This window comes from Rattus rattus, chromosome 3, assembly GCF_011064425.1.
Source record: "Rattus rattus isolate New Zealand chromosome 3, Rrattus_CSIRO_v1, whole genome shotgun sequence".
Classification (NCBI taxonomy): Eukaryota; Metazoa; Chordata; class Mammalia; order Rodentia; family Muridae; genus Rattus; species Rattus rattus.
The window spans coordinates 75,550,822-75,570,026 of NC_046156.1; the positions used below are offsets into that span (position 1 = coordinate 75,550,822).

The 19,205-nt window shown below is 37.8% G+C and overlaps 1 pseudogene; it reads left to right on the forward strand.

Annotated features, from left to right (window-relative positions):
- The first annotated feature begins 17,152 nt into the window (after positions 1-17,152).
- Positions 17,153-18,876, forward strand: LOC116895449 (annotated as a pseudogene).
- Positions 18,877-19,205: the final 329 nt, after the last annotated feature.

Sequence of the window (19,205 nt, forward strand, 5' to 3'; positions counted from 1 at the left end):
AATATCCAAACACACCAGAAAAGCAAGATCTAGATTCAAAATCATATTTGACCATGATGCTGGAGAACTTCAAGAAAGACATGATGAACTCCCTTAGAGAACAAGTAGAAGCCTACAGAGAGGAATCGCAAAAATGCCTGAAAGAATTCCAGGAAAACATAAATAAACAAGTAGAAGCCCATAGAGAGGAGACACAAAAATCCCTGAAAGAATTCCAGGAAAACACAATCAAACAGTGGAAGGAATTAAAAATGGAAATAGAAGCAATCAAGAAAGAACACATGGAAACAACCCTGGATATAGAAAACCAAAAGAAGAGACAAGGAGCTGTAGATACAAGCTTTACCAACAGAATACAAGAGATGGAAGAGAATCTCAGGAGCAGAAGATTCCATAGAAATCATTGACTCAACTGTCAAAGATAATGTAAAGCGGAAAAAGCTACTGGTCCAAAACATACAGGAAATCCAGGACTCAATGAGAAGATCAAACCTAAGGATAATAGGTATAGAAGAGAGTGAAGACTCCCAGCTCAAAAGGACAGTAAATATCTTCAACAAAATCATAGAAGAAAAACTTCCCTAAAGTAAAAAAAAGAGATACCCATAGGCATACAAGAAGCCTACAGAACTCCAAATAGATTGGACCAGAAAAGAAACACCTCCCGTCACATAATAGTCAAAACACCAAACGCACAAAATAAAGAAAGAATATTAAAAGCAGTAAGGGAAAAAGGTCAAGTAACATATAAAGGCAGACCTATCAGAATGACACCAGACTTTTCGCCAGAAACTATGAAGGCCAGAAGATCCTGGACTGATGTCATACAGACCCTAAGAGAACACAAATGCCAGCCCAGGCTACTGTATCCTGCAATACTCTCAATTAACATAGATGGAGAAACCAAGATATTCCATGACAAAACCAAATTTACACAATATCTTTCTACAAATCCAGCACTACAAAGGATAATAAATGGTAAAGCCCAACATAAGGAGGCAAGCTATACCCAAGAAGAGGCAAGAAACTAATCGTCTTGGCAACAAAACAAAGAGAAGAAAAGCACACAAACATAACACATCCAAATATGAATAAAACAGGAAGCAATAATCACTATTCCTTAATATCTCTCAACATCAATGGCCTCAACTCCCCAATAAAAAGACATAGATTAACAAACTGGATACTTAACGAGGACCCTGCATTCTGCTGCCTACAGGAAACACACCTCAGAGACAAAGACAGACACTACCTCAGAGTGAAAGGCTGGAAACAACTTTCAAGCAAATGGTCGGAAGAAGCAAGCTGGAGTAGCCATTCTAATATCAAATAAAGTCAATTTTCAACTAAAAGTCATCAAAAAAGATAAGGAAGGACACTTTATATTTATCAAAGGAAAAATCCACCAAGATGAACTCTCAATCCTAAATATCTATGCCCCAAATACAAGGGCACCTACATACGTAAAAAAAACCTTACTAAAGCTCAAAACACACATTGCACCTCACACAATAATAGTAGGAGGCTTCAACACCCCAGTCTCATCAATGGACAGATCATGGAAACAGAAATTAAACAGAGACGTAGACAGACTAAGAGAAGTCATGAGCCAAATGGACTTAACGGATATTTATAGAACGTTCTACCCTAATGCAAAAGGATATACCTTCTTCTCAGCTCCTCATGGTACTTTCTCCAAAATTGACCATATAATTTGTCAAAAACGGGCCTCAACAGGTACAGAAAGATAGAAATAATCCCATGCGTGCTATCGGACCACCACGGCCTAAATCTGTTCTTCAATAACAATAAGGGAAGAATGCCCACATATACGTGGAAATTGAACAATGTTCTACTCAATGATAACCTGGTCAAGGAAGAAATAAAGAAAGAAATTAAAGACTTTTTAGAATTTAATGAAAATGAAGGTACAACATACCCAAACTTATGGGACATAATGAAAGCTGTGCTAAGAGGAAAACTCATAGTGCTGAGTGCCTGCAGAAAGAAACAGGAAAGAGCATATGTCAGCAGCTTGACAGCACACCTAAAAGCTCTAGAACAAAAAGAAGCAAATACACCCAGGAGGAGTAGAAGGCAGGAAATAATCAAACTCAGAGCTGAAATCAACCAAGTAGAAACAAAAAGGACCATAGAAAGAATCAGCAGAACCAAAAGTTGGTTCTTTGAGAAAATCAACAAGATAGATAAACCCTTAGCCAGACTAACGAGAGGACACAGAGAGTGTGTACAAATTAACAAAATCAGAAATGAAAAGGGAGACATAACTACAGATTCAGAGGAAATTCAAAAAATCATCAGATCTTACTATAAAAGCCTATATTCAACAAAACTTGAAAATCTGCAGGAAATGGATAACTTCCTAGACAGATACCAGGTACCGAAGTTAAATCAGGAACAGATAAACCAGTTAAACAACCCCATAACTCCTAAGGAAATAGAAGCAGTCATTAAAGGTCTCCCAACCAAAAAAGAGCCCAGGTCCAGACGGGTTTAGTGCAGAATTCTATCAGACCTTCATAGAAGACCTCATACCAATATTATCCAAACTATTCCACAAAAATTGAAACAGATGGAGCACTACCCGAACTCCTTCTATGAAGCCACAATTACTCTTATACCTAAACCACAATAAAGACCCAACAAAGAAAGAGAACTTTAGACCAATTTCCTTATGAACACCAACCAAAATACTCAACAAAATTCTGGCAAACCGAATCCAAGAGCACATCAAAACAATCATCCACCATGATCAAGTAGGCTTCATCCCAGGCATGCATGGATGGTTTAATNTNCGGAAAGCCATCAANNNGATCCATTATATAAACAAACTGAAAGAACAAAACCACATGATCATTTCATTAGATGCTGAGAAAGCATTTGACAAAATTCAACACCCCTTCATGATAAAAGTCCTGGAAAGAATAGGAATCCAAGGCCCATACCTAAACATAGTAAAAGCCATATACAGCAAACCAGTGGCTAACATTAAACTAAATGGAGAGAAACTTGAAGCAATCCCACTAAAATCAGGGACTAGACAAGGCTGCCCACTCTCTCCCTACTTATTCAATATAGTTCTTGAAGTTCTAGCCAGAGCAATCAGACAACAAAAGGAGGTCAAGGGATACAGATCGGAAAAGAAGAAGTCAAAATATCACTATTTGCAGATGATATGATAGTATATTTAAGTGATCCCAAACGTTCCACCAGAGAACTACTAAAGCTGATAAACAACTTCAGCAAAGTGGCTGGGTATAAAATTAACTCAAATAAATCAGTAGCCTTCCTCTACACAAAAGAGAAACAAGCCGAGAAAGAAATTAGGGAAACGACACCCTTCATAATAGACCCAAATAATATAAAGTACCTCGGTGTGACTTTAACCAAGCAAGTAAAAGATTTGTACAACAAGAACTTCAAGACTCTGAAGAAAGAAATTGAAGAAGACCTCAGAAGATGGAAAGATCTCCCATGCTCATGGATTGGCAGGATTAATATAGAAAAATGGCCATTTTACCATAAGCGGTCTACAGATTCAATGCAATCCCCATCAAAATACCAATCCAATTCTTCAAAGAGTTAGACAGAACAATTTGCAAATTCATCTGGAATAACAAAAAACCCAGGATAGCTAAAACTATCCTCAACAATAAAAGGACTTTAGGGGGAATCGCTATCCCAGAACTCAAGCAGTATTACAGAGCAATAGTGATAAAAACTGCATGGTATTGGTACAGAGACAGACAGATAGACCAATGGAATAGAATTGAAGACCCAGAAATGAACCCACACACCTATGGTCACTTGATTTTTGACAAAGGAGCACAAACCATCCAATGGAAAAAAGATAGCATTTTCAGCAAATGGTGCTGGTTCAACTGGAGGTCAACATGTAGAAGAATGCAGATCGATCCATGCTTATCACCCTGTACAAAGCTTAAGTCCAAGTGGATCAAGGACCTCCACATCAAACCAGACACACTCAAACTAATAGAAGAAAAACTAGGGAAGCATCTGGAACACATGGGCACTGGAAAAAAAATTTCCCTGAACAAAACACCAATGGCTTCTGCTCTAAGATCAAGTATCGACAAATGGGATCTCATAAAACTACAAAGCTTCTGTAAGGCAAAGGACACTGTGGTTAGGACAAAACAGCAACCAACAGATTGGGAAAAGATCTTTACCAATCCTACAACAGATAGAGGCCTTATATCCAAAATATACAAAGAACTGAAGAAGTTAGACAGCAGGGGAGACAAATAACCCTATTAAAAAATGGGGTTCAGAGCTAAACAAAGAATTCACAGCTGAGGAATGCCGAATGGCTGAGAAACACCTAAAGAAATGTTCAACATCTTTAGTCATCAGGGAAATGCAAATCAAAACAACCCTGAGATTTCACCTCACACCAGTGAGAATGGCTAAGATCAAAAACTCAGGTGACAGCAAATGCTGGCGAGGATGCGGAGAAAGAGGAACACTCCTCCATTGTTGGTGGGGTTGCAGACTGGTACAACCATTCTGGAAATCAGTCTGGTGGTTCCTCAGAAAATTGGACATTGAACTGCCTGAGGATCCAGCTATACCTCTCTTGGGCATATACCCAAAAGTTGCCCCAACATATAAAAAAGACACGTGCTCCACTCTGTTCATCGCAGCCTTATTTATAATAGCCAGAAGCTGGAAAGAACCCAGATGCCCTTCAACGGAGGAATGGATACAGAAAATGTGGTACATCTACACAATGGAATATTACTCAGCTATCAAAAACAACGATTTTATGAAATTCGTAGGCAAATGGTTGGACCTGGAAAATATCATCCTGAGTGAGCTAACCCAATCACAGAAAGACATACATGGTATGCACTCATTGATAAGTGGCTATTAGCCCAAATGCTTGAATTACCCTGGATGCCTAGAAGAAATGAAACTCAAGACGGAGGATTAAAATGTGAATGCTTCACTCCTTCTTTAAAAGTGGAACAAGAATACCCTTGGCAGGGAAGAGAGAGGCAAAGATTAAAACATAAACTGAAGGGACACCCATTCAGAGCCTGCCCCACATGTGGCCCATATATATACAGCCACCCAATTAAACAAGATGGATGAAGCAAAGAAGTGCAGAAGTGTAGATCTCTCCTGAGAGACACAGCCAGAATACAGCAAATACAGAGGCAAATGCCAGCAGCAAACCACTGAACTGAGAATAGGACCCCCGTTGAAGGAATCAGAGAAAGAACTGGAAGAGCTTGAAGGGGCTTGAGACCCCATATGTACAACAATGCCAAGCAAACAGAGCTTCCAGGGACTAAGCCACTACCTAAAGACTATACATGGACTGACCCTGGACTCTGACCTCATAGGTAGCAATGAATATCCTAGTAAGAGCACCAGTGGAAGGGGAAGCCCTGGGTCCTGCTAAGACTGAACCCCCAGTGAACTAGACTGTCGGGGGGAGGGCGGCAGTGGGGGGAGGGTGGGAGGGAACACCCATAAGGAAGGGGGGAGGGAAGGATGTTTGCCGAAACCAGGAAAGGAATAACACTCGAAATGTACATAAGAAATACTCAAGTTAATAAAAAAAAAAATTTAAAAAAGAAAAAAAAAAGAAGTCTAATGCACATCAAATAGGCATAACCAAAGGAAACTATCAATAGCATATGATAATTTAAAAATTAAAAAAAGAAAATAGAAAAGTACAAACAGAAAAGATCAAGTCACTAATAAAGGCAAAAGGATAACACTTGATTTTCCAACAGAAACAGGGAAAGCCAGTAAACCCTACAAATATATTTTAATTTAGAAAGACTACAAAAGTCAAATGAGAATATTATACACAGAAAAAGTTATCAAATAAAATTGAATAGAGATTATGAAAGTTTCCATGTTTTAAAAAGGAGACTAAAGGACTGTGTGATCTCTAAGCAGCTCTGCAGAAGTTAGTGGAATGAGTACTTCAATATAGAGAGGAGAATAAAAATAAAATAAAACAAACAAACAAACAAACCAAAAAACCAAAAATTATCCACTATGTGGACAAAACCCACATAGTAGATCACAAACATTTGTAACTCTAGTCCTAGCAAAATAGTGCCCTCTTTTACCTCTGGGAGCATCAGACTCATATGAGATTCACATACACATATGCAGGTAAAACACAAATACACATTAAATGAATATACATCTATCATATATAAATGATGTATGTACAAGTGTATACACATATATGTAATTATGCATATATCCATATAACACATACACACACATTAGATAATTAGATAATTCACATTATACAAAGCCTAATTCTCCTGACATTCTAGGGATTAGGTTCATATTCCAAAAATATCGTTTGATATGACAAAACTAATTTTTTAATATTTTTCAATGGAAAGAATCTGAAACACAAAACACTTGTAGGAGTTGGTAATAACTCCGTAGATAGCAAGTGAGATAACTGAAGTTTCCCCAGTGAACGTGATTGTTGGGGGAAGGGCGGTAATGGGGGGAGGATGGGGAGGGGAATACCCGTAGAGAAGGGGAGGGGGAGGGGGATGTTGGCCCAGAAACAGGGAAAGGAAATAACAATCAAAATGAAATAAGAAATACCCAAGTTAATAAAGATGAAAAAAAATAGTACTTCTATTGACGAAATGAGTCGTGCTCTAGTTGCTTTAATTAATGCATATTTTTGTTTATCGATAAAACTTTCATATAAACTAAAATGATTTTTTAAAAGTGAGCAAATGGACAGGGGTAAGTGTTCCTAAAATGGGAAAGAAAAGAAAGTTGCCAGCAATAATAAGGTGACACACAGCTGTTTGTAATCCAGTTATAAGAGTCCCAGTGTTCTTTTCTGTTCTCTGAGGGCACTGCATGCACAGTTCTCACTTACATATGGGCAGCTAAAACTCACAACACAAATTTTGAAGAAAAATAAAACCAAAAAGTAAAAGTAAGACAAAAAGGAAGAGAGGGAGAGAAGGAGAAAGAGGAAAATAACAAATTTTATTAAGAAAAATCTTGATTAGATTATTAACATTAGAAGAAACATTAGACTATTGCCCTCTTTCACAATTGTTTCTTAGGTGTTGGAATGTTTCTCCTGGGATCTATATATGTGTATCATCTTCCACACTCAACTTCATCAATAAACCTTAATTCAGTGTATAGAAAGAAATATAAGTAATCCCCTTTAACCATGACATTGTCAATGAGTTTACTGCTTTCTAAAGGGAAAGGTAGCTTGTTTGTCCATTTTCAGTGATGAAAACGTTGTTATCCACTTACATTTCCTTACTTCACTGGTTTATAACATTAAAGTCGTGTTCACTTAACTATATGTGGGTAATTTTCTTTCCACAATTGAAGGCATCTGGATGTATGTGATAAGCCAATGGTGTGTACAAAAAGACTACACTGCCCTTAGAGAGATTATTGAAGTTTGTGACATTTACTGATAACAGATCTACTGACCTTCTCTTTAGAGGAACTTATTGACTCTTTATAATACCTGTTTTGTTCTGTCACTGAAAGGCTCTGTTTGGTTGAACTTTTCTGGCAATACTTACTGTCTATTTCTCCATGCTCCTGTCCCTATCCCATCGTGAATATTGATCTGTTTTCTGTTGCTCCAGTTTATCATTTTAAGATATTTATTTAACCTAATCATATTGTGTTTACATTCAATGTCAATATATTCCTTATTATATCAGACTCTAATTTTGTAAGGTGCTGCCATTGGGGAACCTTAAACTGCATAAACGGGTGTCTAGAATTTGTGAACAATTCTACATGAATATAAAGTTCTACAGAATAAGAGGTGCATTTAAGACAATCAAAATGAAAGGATGCAGATATATATTGTAAGGTATAAAAAATGTCAATTTATATAAAGTGTATAACTGACACAAATTAAATGTAAATAAATTTAAATGTAATAATAGTGGCTGGAGACAAGGCTTGGTGAACTCATTCTTCTAGAAGACCCAGATTTGATTTGCACCATCCCCTTGGTAGCTCACACCTTTCTGTAGCTCTGATTTCAGAAAATCCAGTGCCCTCATGTGTACTCTGAGGAAATGAAACATTCATGTGGTACACAGACATACAAGCAGGCAAAACTCCCATACACCTAAAATTAAATATGTTATGTTCACATCAAAGTATAGGAAAGAAAGAGTTCTTTAAACCAGATTACATTAAAAGAGTATCACACCTAGGAGACTGAGAACCTGGTAGTTGGTGGTTCAGAGTAGAGACACTCCTCATAGTGGAGGGGCACACAATAGCTGTTCAATCCAGGAAACTGGGTGCCTTAAGAGTTTCAGTGAAGCACATAAACCAGGAGGGTTATTGGAGAGGCACTTATCCTAGAAAGCAATAGGAAGCATAGTTTTAGATATAACTGAGAAAATCCACAGCTGAAGCAACAAGACAAATCACCTTGGCAGGAGGACAAAGACTGAACTGGTAAGAAGGAAGGTCAAGTGAACAAAAGTGAATAATCTTTATTCTATGCATATTTTCGTCTATACAGATAGTATAATCTGCCACACATACTGGGGAGGGCGTCCCCCATATCATTAAAATAATTAGGATGATTTTTAACCTGAGGCTCCCTGCCTGCCGGATTCTAATTTGTGTCAGGCTGACACAAAAAGCAATATTTTGGTGATTATGAAAAATTCTGCTACAAATATCCATGGTAAGAATTTCATGATTGCAAAAGTTTTGTCTCATTTGGTTTAATGTCAAACAAAATGATGCATTAGTAAAGGGTAACTCTATGTTACACTAAACAGCCACATGTATTGAACATCCAATTGTCTTTTAATAGTGATTTTTAAACGTTTCCCTGTACACATACACAGAGTTCTTTTGAACATTTGAGAGCAAGGTACTTGACCACTCTATGTGTATGTCTATATATATCTGTATGTGTTATGTGTAGGTGTTGATATAGGTGAAGGCATGTGTGCATATGTGCTGTGTATGTGTATGTAGAAGAAATACACCCCCCCAAAAAAAATAAACATCACCACCAACAAAAAAAATGAAAAATTTCTTTTGGTTAATGTCAAAGAACATGATGGATGGCAAAATTTCAAGTGTATATAGAGAAATTACTCAGTAACTATGCAATTCAACTGTGGTATATTCAAACAATCGAACATTATTTAACATTCAAAACAAATGAACCAATCTGGGAAAACTTGTCAAAGGATTTCATTTCACATGAGAAACAGCTCAATCTGAGAAGACTCCTTCAGTATACTTGTCTGTATGGCATTTTGGAGAAAAAAGAATTTAGGATAAAAGTTAAAAATGTTGTCCTCAAGATATTGAGGGAAGGGAAGAGTGAGCATGTGGAAAAAGAAATTACCTTAGGGTAGGAATGTTGTGATAATATTCTATAAAAACGGAGGATGCCTGTCATTACACATAGTCAAAATCCATAAAATACATGGTATGAATGCCACTTTTGATGCAATAGGTGATAAGGAGGTGATGCTGTCAATATAAATTCATGTTTTATAAGAACTGCCTCAACCTTACTAGGCACCAGCAGTTGAAAGTCTGTGGATAAGAATAGAGAATTAATGACATCTCTGTACTTTCCAAAACATTCTGCTTTCGGCAGAAAAGAATTCTAAGAACTCTTTTATTAATAATTAATAATTAATGCTTTTAGATGCTTTAATAGTTATATCATTGATCATACAATGCTTTAAGAAATCTGAGTTTCTTCTATTAATAATTGATTAAATAACATTAAATGTAGTAATTAAATCACACATGCTTTAGTAATTGGATAGAAAAGCTTAAATAAAGGTTTATTTAAGTCTATGGTTTATCTAATTACATGGAAATAGTCTAATATGACTCCTGCTTACGGTCAAGAAATCCTTAATTTTTCTGTAGGAGGTTTAGAAGAAAAGTGAGTGACATGTTTAAGGTCAAGGAAAGTCATCAGAGAAAGCAATTTTTCATGGAAAGGCCACTCCATTTAACATAGCTACACAACATGTTGTAAAGAGGGAGGACACTGTCAGTCAATTATAGGGACATAATATTGTCAATTTTCAAATTCTATTTTCTCTACTTTCTTTTTGTATCTAAATACTAGTGAGATCTTTGACTTCACACACATTAATGTGGCTCAACTGTTAATCCAGTTAAGTTTAGGAAGCCTTCCTATTTATACTAAAAGCTTGTTCTCAATTATATACTGAATTAAATGAGAGATAAGAAGATTCTGAGAGCTTAATATAGTTTTGCAGCTGAGAAAAAATAAAAATCTGTAAAATCCACATTAATCATTTAGTTTCAGCACATAAATGCAAATGGCTTGTGACTGAAATACACTTCAGACTGTAATAATAATTACTCCCAAATGCAGTGTGAGCTTCATTATATCCATGTTTAATACAAGGAAGAAGCACAAGGGATCTGAAGAAATCTTCACAAATAAGAGGATTATAGTATTTAATCAGCACAAAATGGTCACCATAAAGCTTCATCAAGAAGCACTTTCTAAAAAGGAAATGAAGTCTGGAGGAATATAGTTATGAAAGAAAATCTCATTTTCAAGTTGACATTTGCCTCCTAATATGGAACTAATTTCTGTGTGGCTCTCTCTTCATGTTCTCTTTCTATACATAATAAACTGGCAAGGAAAGATAAATAATAAAGTAACTGAAGGTATTAATGTCATTCAATATCTTTGTTTACTACAAAAGCATTTATAAAGGTCAGGGATTTTATTTCAATTTCTAATTTGGATGATTCACACTCATATTAAGTCTTAGGTAAGTAGCCCATGTTCTCAGAGGAGAATGGGAACATCTTTTTGACAATAAGGAAAGTAGATTTGATTCTCTATATAGAGTTAATCAGAAAGGATGCCATACTTAATGAAAAGGTAAAGAAAGTAAACTTGAAAATTTTGGAATTTCTGTGTGTATTATTAGAAAACAGAAGTTAATGATTATACTATGTTTGATAAACTTACAAAACAAGTCAAAAATAGAAAAAAATTAAAGAGCATACTGCTTATATAATCATTTTAATGATGATTTACTAAGAATTTTCATTTCTAATTCTTCTTTTCATCTTATCTTAGAGTATCCACATATACACTTAAAACATAAAATTATGCTCTAGTTACCCATCATGTTGTAGGTATGTGAACAAAATCTATACTGCATAGATTTAACACATTAATGATTTCTTACATGGGCACCAAAATACATCCATTTGAATAGATCGTTGATATGACTGCCAAGACATGAGCTAAACATGGACAATGTTAATAGACATGCCAAAATGGCAGGGGAAAAGGCAACAAGGCTGCAAACCTATACAAAGGATTAGAAGCAGCTAGGACACGCTGAGAATGGGAGAAATAGTCTACCTCAGAGAGAAAACACCCATTGGTTATGTAGTCCCAAATTGTCAGTCCAAAAAGTATATACATACAAATAATATTACATTGACTGAGGAGGTTATGTTTATCAATAAATATGTATCTACATAGAAATATATGCAATATATAAGCAGGACCAAGAAGGTCATGAGTTTAAAGGACAAAAAAAGGGATACAGAGGAGGATTTTGAGAGAAGAAAAGAGCAATATAGTATCCCTTGTCACTTACAATTTGAATTCTGTACTTCACTCTCCCCGTGTCTTCCAATATCCTCTGTTTATATAGTATATGAATCTGCATCTGTGCATTGTCTTGAGAATCTGTCTTTCCCTCCGTAAGGGAAAGGCTGTTTCTTCCTAACATAGGGCTTTGCTTTCTAAACCAACATCTGGAGAAGAAATGGGAGATATTTTGCAGAAATCTTTAGCAGCATTTTAAAAGAGATTAAGTCACTGACTCCAGTGACCCAGACAACAAACAGCCCTAAAACATCATGAATTATCAAGCATTATCTCTAATTGTTAAATGTTTGTGGTGGATTTTCCTTTCTGTGGTTGTTCTCAACCTATATTTTTGATTTTCAGCATATCATTAACACAACCCTCTTGCAAAAATATGCGAATCACACTTGGGTCAAGGGCAGGTGCACAATTTAGGATTACAGCTGTACATTTTCTAAAGTTGCAAAACCTGATTATAGAAAAATATAAGGCAAGTAAGGTTGGTTGTAACATTGTTCTCTTGAATGCAGGCTAAACAAAAAGGCTAAGTACATATTAGAATACCAGTCTAAAAATCTTAAGTGACCTCAAGGTATAATATTAACTCTGGCTGGGAGGTTCAGCAAAAGTTCAAATCTCTTGGAATGCAATAGGTAATCTTATCACCATGCATTGCCACACCATACAATTCTCTTTTTAAAGAAATTGTGTCTATGCTGGCTATAGTCAGCATTTAGGGTAACGTTAGACTTCTTCAATATCTGTCCCATTAATATATATCATCCCTATGGTGCCCAAGAGAATTACTAATATTAAACATAAAAATTCAGATTATTCAAAATAAAATTGTTACAGGACTATCTGAATCTATAAGAAGCTTATTATTGATGTAACACACCAGGGATACATATAGAATCCAGTTATATTTTTTAAATTAAATAATTGGAATTTCAAAACAATGGATAAATAGAATGCAATTTATGTGATGTTCCAACAGAATACATACATAAACACTGAATTTATCCTTATGTACAGATAAAGATATATATTTATCTATACAACAACTAGTGAAAGACTTTTAGGACTTTTGGTAATGAAAAATAACTGAAATATACTATATCAGAGATACTATATATCAGAGTCCCTGGAAAGACCAGTGACTTAATTCCATATATCCGAATGCCTCTTACTTCCTAACTTGCTCCGAATGACTGTAATACCCTCCACAATCATTTTGTTATAGTTTTCAAGTATAGTGTATGTGTGTTTTTTATATATATTGCAATGGTTATTGAGTCAAAATAGAATGCATAAAAGAATTCAAATGGAGAACAAAGATTAAGAAACATCTGCTGGTTGACTTATCAATTTATAAACAGAAAAGTCTAAATAGTCCTCAGTATTTACTTTCAGAACTGAAATATAAATCCACTAATATGTCAGAGTATAAGATTAGCACAAATGCTTCGCTTAACCAATTAAAACATACTTATTTTTTTAAAAAAACTAAGGAAGTAGCTGACATTCCCAGTAGCATTTGAAAGTAAAGTCAAGATGAGGATATACACTGAAATATTATAAAATTTAACTGTAAAAAATAAGGACTAAATTCAATAGAAAATGTTTAGGAAAGAAATTTTAGATTTTACAAATAAAGATATCAGTAAGCCATGCTTCTTGTTTATAAGAGTAAATATTGTGAAAATCTCCATAAAGTCCATAGTGAACAGTAAACTACAGAATTTCTGTCAATGTACCAACAGTATTCCCCAGAGAAGTAAAGTTACACTGAAATATTTATATGTCTCTAATCCCTAAATCATGAAGATTCCCTAGCATTTGTCAAAATGAATGAAGCAAAAGTCATTTTATTTGCTGATTATGAAGAAGTAATATGAAATTATTGTACCCAAAAGAACTTGGTACTGTCATAAAATTAGACTGAAACATAAAATTTAGAAAACATATCTACATTCAATTGATTCTAAGATCCAAAAACAGCATAGAGTTGAAGTAATAGATTCCTCTTCAATAAACATTGCTTGGAAATATAACTAATTAATTTTTGCCCATTACTTTATACCACTTTTTTAAAAAATCCAAATTGACAAAGGATTTAAACACAAAAGACTTCTTGACATACAAAGCTCTTAGAAAAACTAGAGAATGTTCTTCAATTGCTCTAATAAATGTTTGGGTTTTTTTTTTTTTTGTCTATGACTATAAGAGAGTAAGTAACACAAATAAAAATAGACATGGGTTTGCCTGAAGTAGAGATAATCTTGACAGAAAAAGCCAATAAAATAACGAGACAATGAATGGATTGAGAAAAGTTATCTACAAACCTTACATCTGCTGAGAGCTTTGTCAGAAAACAGGCCAAAACTTAAAAGACAGCATTCAATTTTCAGAGGGCAAATTCCAAGGCCTGAAGACATGACATTATACCTTCATGCTGATAATTCTGGTACGGATTGTGAGGAAACCTCTTGTGCTGTGGCCGAGTAGCAACTCCTGATTTATGGTCCTAATCATTAACTGGCTGCTCCATGTGTTTTTGTTTGTTTGTTTATTTGCTTTGATTTTCTCCATGGTACCACTGTAAGCTAAAGCACATGATGGAAAACTACTCACCATCATAAAAATATTATAAAAATCAGTCTTTCCATTATTACAGGGGTGGAAGTGCTCCTTAAAATGTACTCTTGATAGCTCCTCCCTTAAGAGCATCCTCTGATTTGTTTTTCCTGATCCTGGCCACTTCTTTTCCCATACCTCTTTTTTCTCACTATTTTAAAAATATATTTTTATTATTTAAAACTATTTTTAAATTTAAATACATTTGACAATATACTCCCCTCAAAACTGTCTTCCTTATCTTGTCCTTAGACACTCAACCTTATGTTCTTTCTCAAACAAACAACAAAAATGAACAAAAACGACAAACAAAAACTCATAAAATTCTCAACACCCTTACCAAAAACAAACAAACAAACAAACAAACAAAACAACAACAACGAAAAAAAAAAAACAACCAAGAAAACCAAGTAAAATTATACCTAAAAAAAAAAAAAAACAGTAGGCCAATAAAGGCACATGCACACACACACACACACACACACACACACACACACACACACACACACACACACAATCATGCAAGCACTCACACATGCACTCATGCACGCAAAAACACACACTCACACATGCACACACACAGACACACACACACACACACACACACACACACACAGTGGAATTCATTTATATATTTTTCAATTCTTCCTAACACAAGGTCTGTCCTATAGTGATTGATTTATTATAAAAAAACTTATACCTCTCTCAAGAAGTATAAGTATCAGTTTAGTTGTTAACTTTTCCACTATTGGCTAGCTTTTTATTTATTCATTCATTCATTCATTCAATCACTCACTCATTCTTTTTTAAATGAAAAGGCAAACTTTCAGAAAGAAACCAAAAGAAGGCTCAAGAATCAGAGATCCTTTTGTTCCTGTGCTCATAAATGCTGTAGAAACATTAACTCGACATGATGCTATATGTATAGAGTATCTTGTTCATACTATTACAGCTTCTATGAATGCAGTTTCAGTCTTTGTGAGTTCATATGAACTTTGCTTGTGTCATCATAGAGGATCTTGTTTTCCTGCTGCCCTTCATTAATTTTATCTCTGCCCTTCATTAATTTTATCTCTGCCTCACTTTCTGCCTTCTTTCTTATGGGGTTCCTTGAGTTCTGAGGAGTACTATTTGATGGAGTTATACCAGTTAAGTCTCAGTATTTCAATATCTCTCATGCTTTGCATAACTGTTGGGAGTGATGCCCTTAAAACCCTCCGTTACTGATGTTAATAGTATAATTAGAGTTAAGTATGACTGGGTTCATGGAAAATCCCCAGCCAGCTGCAGAATACTAATACAAATCTGGTGGTCAGGATACCCAGTGATATGACAAACCTGTAACCTTTCTGAGAAACCAACATCCTGTTGACATCAGCTGACCACACGAGTATTGTGTCCTTGGCCTGTGTAAATGTTTCCCTCTTCCCTCCTCTCTGTTACCCCTGTTATGGTATAAATTCAGCCTTGGAAAAAAATAAAATTGTCGCCTTGGCCAGACTCTTGGTGTCCTTTTTTGTGTCTCTTGTCCCCCATTCTCTTCCAGGTACCCTCTGCACCCTCGTTGATTGTCCTGCAGGATGGACGAGCTGGCCAAGACACATAACATCTTGATTAATTCTCTATATTTGTTGCCATCTTCTTCAGGAGGAATCTTCTGAAAAACAAGAACAAAGAACAAGAAACTGATCTTTGAGAATAGCATAATATCATTAATGGCTATTTTTTTCACTATATTTTTTTAATAATTTATTTAGAACACTATTGTTTTGTTTTACTCTAAGTCCTTGGGCTATAACTCTTAGGTACTTAATCACCCTTACAGTAATATACTGTAAGGATTCCATCTCATGGATTGGGCCTTGTCGCTTCTGTCTCCGACCCCCAGAAAAGAGCAACAACACAGCGTTCTTCTCAAAGCGGTTTATTCAGGAACCTTACAACATGCAAACAGGAATCTTTCCTTTCCTTTCTTCTCTCTCTCACCCAGCCCCCGAGCACACTCCCTTATATCCTCCTTCAACTCTGCCTCCTCAGTCCAGACTGTGTAATCTAAGTTCATAGGTCCACGTCACATGGCCTGATCTTGCGTCATGGTGCACCTGTGCAGCTCTCACAATGGACCTGGCTAGTTTCAGGTGTGTGAGGAAGTCAGGTGCTAGTCATGAGACTTAGCTGCAGTCCCAGGCGCCACACCTGCTTCCCACATCTCCCCCTTCTTTATATTTTTGGCAGAGAGAATGTCTGTCTTAGGTGCCCCCTGCAGCAATGCCCCTTACCTGTCATCGGGAGACTAACAGCTTAGGTTTGATTCCTGTCTTAGGTTGGTGACACGCCCAGGGGGTCTTACCCATCATTGACTACTTCTCTAGCATGCCAAGCCACACTTGAGGAGACTGTCCTGTCTCCACCACTGCAAAAGCCTGTATCATTAAGGCTTGAGTTCTGTGCTGACGAAACGGTAGACAGCACATGCACCAAAAGGCCAGGATGCTAATAAGAATCAGGCATAGGGCAAGTCCAGCAAGTCCAGCCCATTCTTTCTACCATGAGGCAACGGCAGCAATCTAATCAGCCAGTCCTCCAGCTAAGGATGTGTTCTGTGTCGGCTTGAATCATCCTTTGTGGTGTGCTGTTATGGTTCTGGACCACTGCCCTGCTGCCTGTAAATCTGGAAGCTTCAGCTGTTAGGAACCAGAGGCTGGTTAGCTTTGAGGGTGCGGAGGGCTCTTTGTGCTGCAGCAGACTTTGTGATCCGGTAGCTCTGGCCGACACCTTTAAACTTCCCCTTTCCCACCACTTCCATGGTGATCGTACACTCTAGTGGAGTTGATATGGACGATGGCCCACCTCATCAGCCCCCTCCCCTCCCCCATGGGAACTATCAGTGCTGCAAACTTCTGCCCATTCAGCCCCCAGGGAGCCGGATCTTCAGGGTACAAAATGGGCCATGTGATACCATCTGACCTCAATTTAATGGCTAACAATTCACAGCCAGAAAATGAAAAGGAAGCTTCAGGTGGAGACAGCCCAAAGGATGACTCAAAACCACCTTACTCCTATGCACAGTTGATAGTACAAGCAATTACAATGGCTCCTGATAAACAACTTACCCTAAATGGGATTTACACACATATCACTAAAAACTATCCATACCATAGGACTGCGGACAAGGGCTGGGAGAATTCAATTCACCACAATCTCTCTCTGAACAGTTATTTCATCAAAGTGCCACGTTCCCAGGAAGAACCAGGCAAAGGCTCCTTCTGGAGGATAGATTCTGCCTCCGAGAGCAAGCTGGTAGAGCAGGCTTTTAGGAAAAGACGGCCTAGGGGCATGCCTTGCTTTAGAACCCACCTGGGACTGCTCTCCTCCAGGAGTGCCCCGGCTTCTCCCAACCATGCTGGAGTGCTGTCTGCTCACTCCAGTGGCGCCCAGACCCTGGAGAGCCTGTCGAGGGAAGGCTCCTCAGCCCCCTTGGAGCCTGAGCCCGATGCCTAACAGCCCAAACTTGCTGTCATCCAGGAGGCAAGGTTTGCCCAGAGTGCACCAGGGTCACCTCTCTCTAGTCAGCCCAACTTAATTACTGTCCAGCGTCAGCAACCCCCAGCCATTAAGACTGTCACCTATACTGTTACAACCCCAGTGACCACACCCACTTCTCAGTCACCGGTCGTGCAGACTGTACATGTTGTCCATCAGATACCAACAGTGGCGGTCACCGGCGTGGCTGGACTGGCCCCAGCAAACACATACACAGCAAACACATACACAGTGACCTGTGTTCACTGAGGCTGCGGTGCTGGCTCCTCCTAAGACTGAACCACAAGAGAATGGCGACCACAGAGAAGTCAGAGTGAAAGTAGAACCTGTCCCTGCAATTAGCCCAGCCACATTTGGCGCTGCTAGCCGAATCATTCAGACATCACAGGGCACCCCTGTTCAGACAGTGACCATAGTGCAGCAGACGCCTTTAGGTCAACACCAGCTTCCAATAAAAACTGTAATGCAAAACGGAACTCATGTGGTACCAATGCCTACAGCAGTGCACAGCCAGGTGAACAATGCAGTGGCAAGTCCTCTCCATATGTTGGCCACCCATGCATCAGTACCAGCCTCCCTGCCCACAAAGCACCAGAATGGTGACCAGGCAGAGCAGCCAGAGCTCAAGTGAGTTAAAGCAGAAGATGGGGAGAGCATTGTCATTGCTCTGAGCATGGATGCACCACCAGCAGCTGTGAAAGAAAAGGCGATCCAGAGCTAGTGTGGGAGGCCTTTTCTTCAGACATCAACTTTGTGGTGCCAAAAGGAGATGCTGCCTCTCACTGAAGCAGGAGCACATCCTCAGTGGGTAAAAAGGCCCTGCGGTTGGACTTCACCTCTCAGCACTGAAAACATGAACCCAGGTGGCCTTAAAACTCCTTAATTTAAAGACATCTTACACTTGAACAGATCCACAACAGCAACCCTGGTTCCAGAGGTGGTGTCTCCGACAGAGCACTCGCTGGGCTATCGTCTGTGGGCTCAGTTTTTACTACAAGCAAGAACTCCAGGTCCCAAAAGACTGAGTCTCCTGTGAGGACGCAGCACCTGCTACAAGTGGACCTTGCTGGCTTTCCTTCAGGGGACAGAGCCACAGCCACCTGCTGCCCTTATAGCATTTGCTGGCTAGACAGTATTTTGTTGTCCACATGTGGAATTAGAATACTTGGGGATGTCCTTTCTTTACTAAATAATGGGGTCTTTGACATTTCATATCACTCCATTTCTACACTGGAAATTTGAGATTCATCTGGTGGAAAGCGCGTCATTCTGTTTGTTTCTGTGGTTTGATTTTAGCTGTGGGATGGTTTGCTCTAGTCTGTCCTGCCTGTGTTTGCGCAACTCTCAATGG